Here is an 8,194-nt window from a genome sequence, read left to right as displayed (position 1 = left end):
TAGTTTGAAAATTACCCGATGGAGGAGGAGGAGGAGGAGGAGGAGGAGGAGGAGGAGGAAGATGAAGAGGAGGAGGAGCGGTTAGTTTGGAAATTACTCGATGGAGGAGGAGGAGGAGAAGGAGGAAGAAGAGGAGGTGGAGGAAGAGGAAGAGAGGAGGAGGAAGAGGAGGAGGAAGAGGTCATAGTGGAAACGGAACAAACTCGACATTCAGCATACCTGTGTGGAAGATTGCGTTGAGAGGATAATACAGAGGGATGTGAGAAATAGAGTAGCTGTAAAACGCCAGATCCTTTACGATAAACAAACAGATTACTTGGAGCTAGACATTTACTCGAAGCATTTAGGTTCGTAACCTTTTTATGATGACAGTAGAGTGGCATTAAGTCATTACCGCGCCTTCAGAGCTGGCATTTCAATCTATCAACGAGCCGTTTAGTAAATTGATCGGCTAAGCATACAATGACAAGCTAAGGAAGACGCATTGGGACTATCTATTACACTCAAAAGCTGATTACCGCTAGAGGTTGTGAGCTGACTGCAGAAATGTATGTCTATTATGTAGAGGGCGTGGTGGGTGGTGTTATGGACACTCTCATTAGCTATTCTTTTCTTTTGCCAAAGGGCGTGAGTGGTTAGTGGGTGCTCTGGTGTGGTTTGTTCCTTGTTTCGTATCAAATATTTATCACTCTTTTATCTTTCCTCTTTCTTTTCTGCGAATGTTCCTATCTCGTGATACCTCTAACCATTGGCATTTATATGACATATTGATTGTGCTGCGAGTGCTGTAAAACTCTGACTAAAATTACAAGACTAAACAAAACACTTTTATGGATGAACTATTTCAGGATATTGGTCAAGTTCTTTTTGGCGCCAGTCTGACATGACGTGGAGTCTCGTACATCTTGATAACTGTGCGGCTCGTAACCGAAAGGACATGGGTTCGAACCCCGTCACGGGCTTGACGCTATGACGTTATGTCCTTGGGAAAGGTCCTTGACATGTGCGTTCCTCGCGTCATCCAGCTAGGAATGGATACTTGGCTAAAGACAGCGAAAGGTCTTGTTAGTTTGTTAGTGTTTGCGAGTTTAAACAGCAGCTGCGTACATCGTATGCCTTCCGGGAAGCCGAGAATGTTTCTGAGTGTTATCCTTTTTGCTGCTCTAGCGACGTTGTCCTCTAAATTCCATCGTTCGATCTGATCTTGATTTGGTTTGGCAAACTTGAGAAACTTTCCTAAATACTATTGTATTGCTGTCGTCTGAGAAAATAATATACTTTAATTACCAACACATAGAGTAGCCAATTCTTGTGCCATAAGACATTGTGCATTTAATTTGAGAAGTAGTCCAGGGGGATAAATCATTAAAAAGTAGCAATAGCAGAAATTGCTTGTTTTACCAGAAACTGGAAAAGAAAGAGAGTGCATAAAAAAGAACAAGTTGGAGTCAGTCTCTACAGAAGACGCCCACTTTATGAACGTCAGGATAGGGTTCAACACGTCTCGGACAAAGCAACGTAAATGAAGACTCCACCCCTCTCTCCCCTCAAACACACACACACACACTGTACACACACACACACACACACACACACACACACACTTAGTTTTTTTTAAAATAAAAGGATAATTCAGCAAGCACAGCTCTAATTTCTGCAACATCTGTAATTTTTGGGTGGGAGGTAAGCTTTCCCCAGAACCTGACCCTGTGAAGTGACCTACATTGCATGAAGTTGGGAGGGGGGAGGGGGTGGGGAGGGGGTTGAAGGAAAAAAAGATGGGAGGGGGAGGGCGGGGAAGAGACAGAAAAAACGTTTTCCTTTTTCTTATTTTGCCGGAGCGGGGTGGGGGGTGGGGAGGGGGAGGGGTGGGAGGGGGCATACTCAACCAGCCACTACAAAACTCCCTCCTCAGACACATTTTCAATTCAGAATCTCCAGCACAAAGCTTTGTCGTCAAGCTGCCGTAGTGAAAGCGATCTGAATGAATCAATTACACGATTTTTTGTAATTGTGCATGTCGGGAATTCGACGGGCCTACTTACTCTTTGTGGAAACGGAAATCGCTGTAAATTAGAAAATATCACCTTTATTAAAATTCCCTCAGAAAGCGGCGCCGAGCATTCACGCGCTAGTTCATTAAGGCTCGTTACACCGAAATCTGAAACCAAGGTCAGCCATTATTTCATTTTATTGAACGCTTTTACATTTACATTTTTTGTTGTCGCCCTAGGAAACGATTTACCTTCATTACCAGCACGCGTTTTGCGTCAGAAATTGTGCATTTATGAATGGTGCTAGACTCTTAACCTTACTGCTTTCGCTTCATGGGCAAATTCTTCTACGTGTAAAAGACAAAACAAAACACAAAACAGAGTTTTTTAAAATCTATAGTTAAATTAAGGTTAGTCTTAGTAAGAGTTTTACGGCACTTGTCTTACAGTTGGGTCATATAATGTTTTAGTTTTAGTACGAGGTTTACGGCACTTGCAACACAATAAAGTCATATAAGTGTCGAAGATTAGAGGTGTTACAAGATAGTATTTATAAAAAGAATTAATTATAAGGAAGGAGGAGAGATACGGAGTACAGATGTTTGATAGGAGAGAAGGAGCTAACCATACCAAAGCATCCGCCAACTACCCACTGGTCATACATGCGCCGAAGATTTTAGCGGTGTTACAAAAAAGTAACATGCAATGAAAAGATGAAGGAGAGATAGGGAGGATGGAAGTTTGATAGCAATAGCTCTTGAGTCCGAGTGGTTGTTGCAAGAAGGAGAAGGTCTAATAGCATTAAATGGCAACAGTAAAATCCTATAGTTCTGAGATAGTGTCGTTTAATTGACAAAAGATTGGCAACAGTAAAATCCTATAGTTCTGAGATAGTGTCGTTTAATTGACAAAAGATTTTTAGACGGTCCGCGGAATGGCTGCTTCTTGGAGAGAAATAGCCTCCTCAGTGAGGTTACTGGGCACACACTGCTACAGTGAGAGAGAGAGAGAGAGAGAGAGAGAGGGAGAGAGAGAGAGAGAGAGAGAGAGAGAGAGAGAGAGAGAGAGAGAGAGAGAGAGAGAGAGGGGAGAGAGAGAGACAAGCAGACAAACAGACAAACAGACAGACACAGACACAGACACAGACACAGACAATGGAACTCTGTTAAAGAAGAGGATGTGTTTCAGCAAGTAAAATTTGTGTCCTTTTTTATTGTTTCTACGTGAGTGCACATGAACTTTGTAACATCACAGCCGTTGTAAACGACCAAGATAAATTTCTCCCTGGCAGATGAATAATGCTTGTATTTTGTCGTTGCCACTGTCAAGTTTCTACTCATTCACAAAAAGCCACACTTTTCATTTGCTGCTCAGGGGGCTTGTCCGTAAATTGTTTAGTTTAGAACATCCAGATCAAACGCGAATCTGTCTAGAGCAATGGAAGAAAAACAAATGGGCAAAGATCTAACAACAGACGCAGTCATCTGTTACAAAAGTTGCTCCGGAGAGAAAAGAATAATGATAATAATATACCATGACACGGTGGAACCAGGCACTCGTTAGTTTTTTGGGGAGCATATAAAGTTATTGGTACGATCTTAATGTTCCTTCATTTGTCTTGCTTTACATTAAAAAAATACACATCTTTCCTGAATAAAAGTCGTCGAGATTTTTGCGATTGAAGGAGGTTTCTTTTCTCTCTCTCTCTCTTTCTCTCTCTCTCTCTCTCTCTCTCTCTCTCTCTCTCTCTCTCTCTCTCTCTCTCTCTGTGTGTGTGTGTGTGTGTGTGTGTGTGTGTGTGTGTGTGTGTGTGTGTGTGTGGTGTGGGGGGGGGGGGGTCGGCTGGTGTAAGAGGTAAAATTAGCGAGAAAATGGCCGCCAACGTTTTGGTTACTTCCAAAGCATGAGTGTCCTTGGAAACTGGAAATTCACATTTTTGTGTCTTTGATCAACAAATTTTTAATAAATTTGACACAGACACATATTCTTCAATGGATATGAAAAATGTTCAGCCATAATTAAGTCGATAAAAATTACCCCATGAGCAGAAAAGCATGTCTGATTCTTTGATTTCATTGTTTTGACAAGCGCGTGATTTCACCGCGATGCCTCACATATACGAGAGGTTATCCATCATTCTGTTTTGTCAGCCCATTCCCATCCGGTCCCAGACCTTGCACAAGTTCCCAACACACGTGTTTCACCTTCATCCACTGCTCAAATCAAAAACATACCGCACGTGATTAATATCATGCAACTCCGGAAAAAGCGTACTTTGCGCTCGATTAGGAAAACAATTTCCTCTTATCAATTATACTAACAAAACAGCCCCCCAGACCCCTGCTCCGCTCATTATCTGGGCGTGGAGAGTGGAGTGTTGTGTGAAGCACAATTACCCTCATTATTGTCCTATAAAATGGCGCATGCTGCGATCACAGACTCTGGCTAGCGAGACTGAGACTGCGAAGACTTCTAGAGAGACTCCGTGACGGGTGGTTTGGGTTCCAACTTCTCTTGGTTTGTTCGGGTGGTGGTGAGTTCTGTTCACACTCTCTGACTGAGAAGGTAGCATCTCACAGAGGATAGAAGTCAGGGAAGTGATCTCCCCTCTCAATTCAGTGATCTACTCTACTCCCAGCAACCATGAAGACTGCCTGTTCTTTGGTTATTGTCGCCATCGTGCTGACTTTTCACAATGTTGGTGAGGAAAAGACCTTTCGCTTGATTTTTAAAAATGTTTGTGCATTAAACTTAAACAAAGAGTAAAATGATTAGATTTAGTCACACACGTTTACAAAATATAAGTATTCTTTTAAAGGAAATATATCTTACAATTGATATGTAAAATATTCTTTGAGTGTTATCAAATAAATGTTATCAAAAAAGTACTTACACCAAACAAAGAAATATACTAACTTCAGGATTAATCTTGCTTTTTTCTTCTTTCCTGAAGCGTAATAAGTACTATCATCTTGACACGTAACACAAAAAATACCTGGAACCAAACCGGACGCTCTAATCTGTATACCTGTATACTAATCATCAAAACAGATTGGATTTTAAAAGAATTTTCTAGTAGGAGTAATAGAAAGGAAGCTCAATTACAGAGGAGATGATCAGCAGACCTAAACGACAAGGGCGTCTGGATAAAAACGTTAATGAGATTTACATTTTCAAAGCTGCTAGAACTTAAAAATAGCTTTACTACCAATATAAATAGCTTTGTGCATGTATAGGACAACTGTGGAATCCTTTTGTGTGAAAACAAAGCTCAACAAATACAGGCCCCTGAGTGGCTTCAAAATCATAACCTGAACCACCAGATTGACCATGTCATTCTTTTGTCCTGACCTCATTGGTCTGGCCGAGTAAACATGCTGGTCAAGAAATTCCTGGAGACAGTCTGTACAACTTTGCCTTGATTTTGTTGAGATGAAGATCTGTAGGGGGCAAGGGAATTTTAAAAAATCTTCATTGCATGTTGTTTTTTTTAAATGAGGGGGCAGGGTGGTGTCGATGTCTCAAAATTAGCATTTTGAAGGCAAGGCTACTGTAAGTCATTTATTTTAGTGATCCTGTGTATGCATCCAAAAGTGGTTTTTAATATAATACCCATAGAGAAAAACTGTTTTACTTCTGGATCAAGACATTTTGAAAAACATTTTTTTGTGAGGTCGCTGGCCTGCACAAGTGCCATGCAGAGTTTCGTGGGCGTAGGAAAGTTTATGAGTGGGGTAGAATTTTTTAAAGCAGACAGACGGAAGTAAGCAAGCTTTATCAATGTGGATTATCAGTCTTCCATGCTGATGAGGATCCTTAGGTAGTCACTGACTGTAATAATGACAGAAACAAGGAACACAGTCTGTCCTGAACAACAGTGGGGGACTCCTTTGGCTGTTCGTCGACATCGAGGACGACTAAAGCGGTACACATGATGCAGCTTTGTCTGGGAGGTAGACATAGAGGAAGTAGACTGCCCAAGAACGACTTTACTCTCTTCTGATCTTGACTTCCTTGATATTCTCCAAAGAAGAGACATAGTATAGTCAATATATTTAGAGTCAAAGAAAGTGCAAGTTGTGTCTTACCGTTTTACATGTTTGATATGAATAGTATTATTGTCGTGAATTTTTTAAATTTGAATTTGCGTGATTTTTTAAATTTTGAATTTGCCCTGGAGGTGAACAAACGATTTACTCTTTTTCAATCACCAAGAGATCTTTAACGAGCACAAGGTGGATTTACAGTATCCATGCACACGAGACCTCCGAGATTTTTTGTCCTTGCCCAAGAAGACTAAGCGCTCGATCGAAATCTCTTAATGCAGACTATAGGTGCTAAATCAATAGCTCTAAGTCGAACTATTGAAGATGTCTGATAGAGCCCCGAGGCCGTACAAAAGAAAGCAACAAGAATAAACACCCACAACACACAAGAAAGGCGACGAATCCGTCAACCATCTTCAAATGCACACGAGAGAAGAGTAAATAATGTGAAGAGTACACGGACACTTTTAGTTTTGAACACATCAATAACCAAATACCAGCACATGGTGTCAGCGTGAGTAGTCTCGATCATTGTGAGTAATTACTGCAATAGCTATTAATTATATTTTCTACCCCCCTCTCTCTGTATCCCTCTCCTCCTCTCTCTCTCTCTCTCTCTCTCTCTCTCTCTCTCTCTCTATCTCTCTGTCTCTCTGTCTGTCTGCTTCCCTCCCCCTTCTCTCCCTTTCTCTCTCTTTCTCTCTCTCTCTCTCTGTCTCTCTCTGTCTCCCTCCCCCCCCTCTCTCTCTCTCTCTCTCTCCCCCCCCTCTCTCTCTCTCTCTCTCTCTCTCTCTCTCTCTCTCACCCTCATGTATTAGTCGTGTGCCAACTATGTATGCTCATTAGCCTACCGATGATTCGCTCTGCAGAAATTGCCTCATTATCCTCAACACTGGCTTTGGCTCCATTTTGCATCGAATATCCGAATTCCTCGGTTGTCGGTGCACACAGATAGATAGATAGACGAAAGGAAAGAACATATTATTTTACTAGCGCCTATTTCGCACTTTGCCGTCGTAGGACAGAAACACGTATATGCCAAAAATGAATTTTTTACATGGAGAGGCAAAAAACTAACTTTTTGCGTGTGCTTCAAATTAACTAGAATTAGGTTGATTTGACTATTTTATGTCAATATACTTTGGCCGGTCTGATTTTGCTGAGGCATATTGTAAATGGTTATGGAGTAATTGATTAAAATTTCTTTGGTTAAACCAATATCGAGGTTCAATTAGGTCACAAAGCATATTTTCAAATGCCCCTGATCTTCTTTAATTTTAATTGTATTTAATTGTACATCCATAAAACCAAACTAGAAAGGGGCGCTATGAAAAAGGATTTCTCCCTTGTATAAACTCGCCCCTTGGCCAAATTACGCATACATGTGAGGCAGCGTGGTGGAATCAGGCTCTCGTCAATTTTTGGGCATGTAGAGTTATTGGTATCATCTTAAAGCTTGTTCATTTGTCATGATTATAAGGAAAAAAGTACCCATCTATCTTCAATAGAAGTGGAGATATTTTGGATTGAAGGAGGTGGGGGTCACCTGGTTTAAGAGGAAAAATTTGGGGGAAAATGGCCGGCAAAGCTTGGTAAATTCCAAAGCTGGAGAGTCCATGGAAACTGTAAATTTATATTTTTGTTCTTTTAATCAACGTTTTCGGTGAAATCGTCATAGGAATGTGATTGTAAAAGAATATAAAAGGTGTTGAGCCCCAAAAATAAAAATTTGATTAAAAAATTGCTAAGCAGGGAGAACACTGCTGTTTTCTTTGATTTCATTATTTTGACGAGAGCCTGATTCCACCACGCTGCCTCACATATTATATGCACTGTCTGGGCTCTTGGCCGTTGCATTCAAAAGATTTTGGTTCGTCTCCTATACGGGAAAGTTTACTGATAGAGTGTAATGGACTTCATCCAGTCTACTGTATCTCAGTCCCGGTGTTAACGTGTTGGACAGGTTGACATTTTTGGTACAATACAGAAACTGTTCAAGAGGACCGCTTTTCTCTACGGTGGTGGGTGATCCTCCAGGGCAGGTGCGACTGTGTACATATAATGTGTGTGTGTGTGTGTATGTGTGTGTGTGTGTGTGTGTGTGTGTGTGCATGTGTGTGTTTGTGTGCATGTGTGTGTTTGTGTGTGTGTGTG

This window comes from Aplysia californica, unplaced genomic scaffold (genome assembly GCF_000002075.1).
Source record: "Aplysia californica isolate F4 #8 unplaced genomic scaffold, AplCal3.0 scaffold00307, whole genome shotgun sequence".
NCBI classification, from domain to species: domain Eukaryota; kingdom Metazoa; phylum Mollusca; class Gastropoda; order Aplysiida; family Aplysiidae; genus Aplysia; species Aplysia californica.
Note: the sequence above shows the minus strand (reverse complement) of the source record.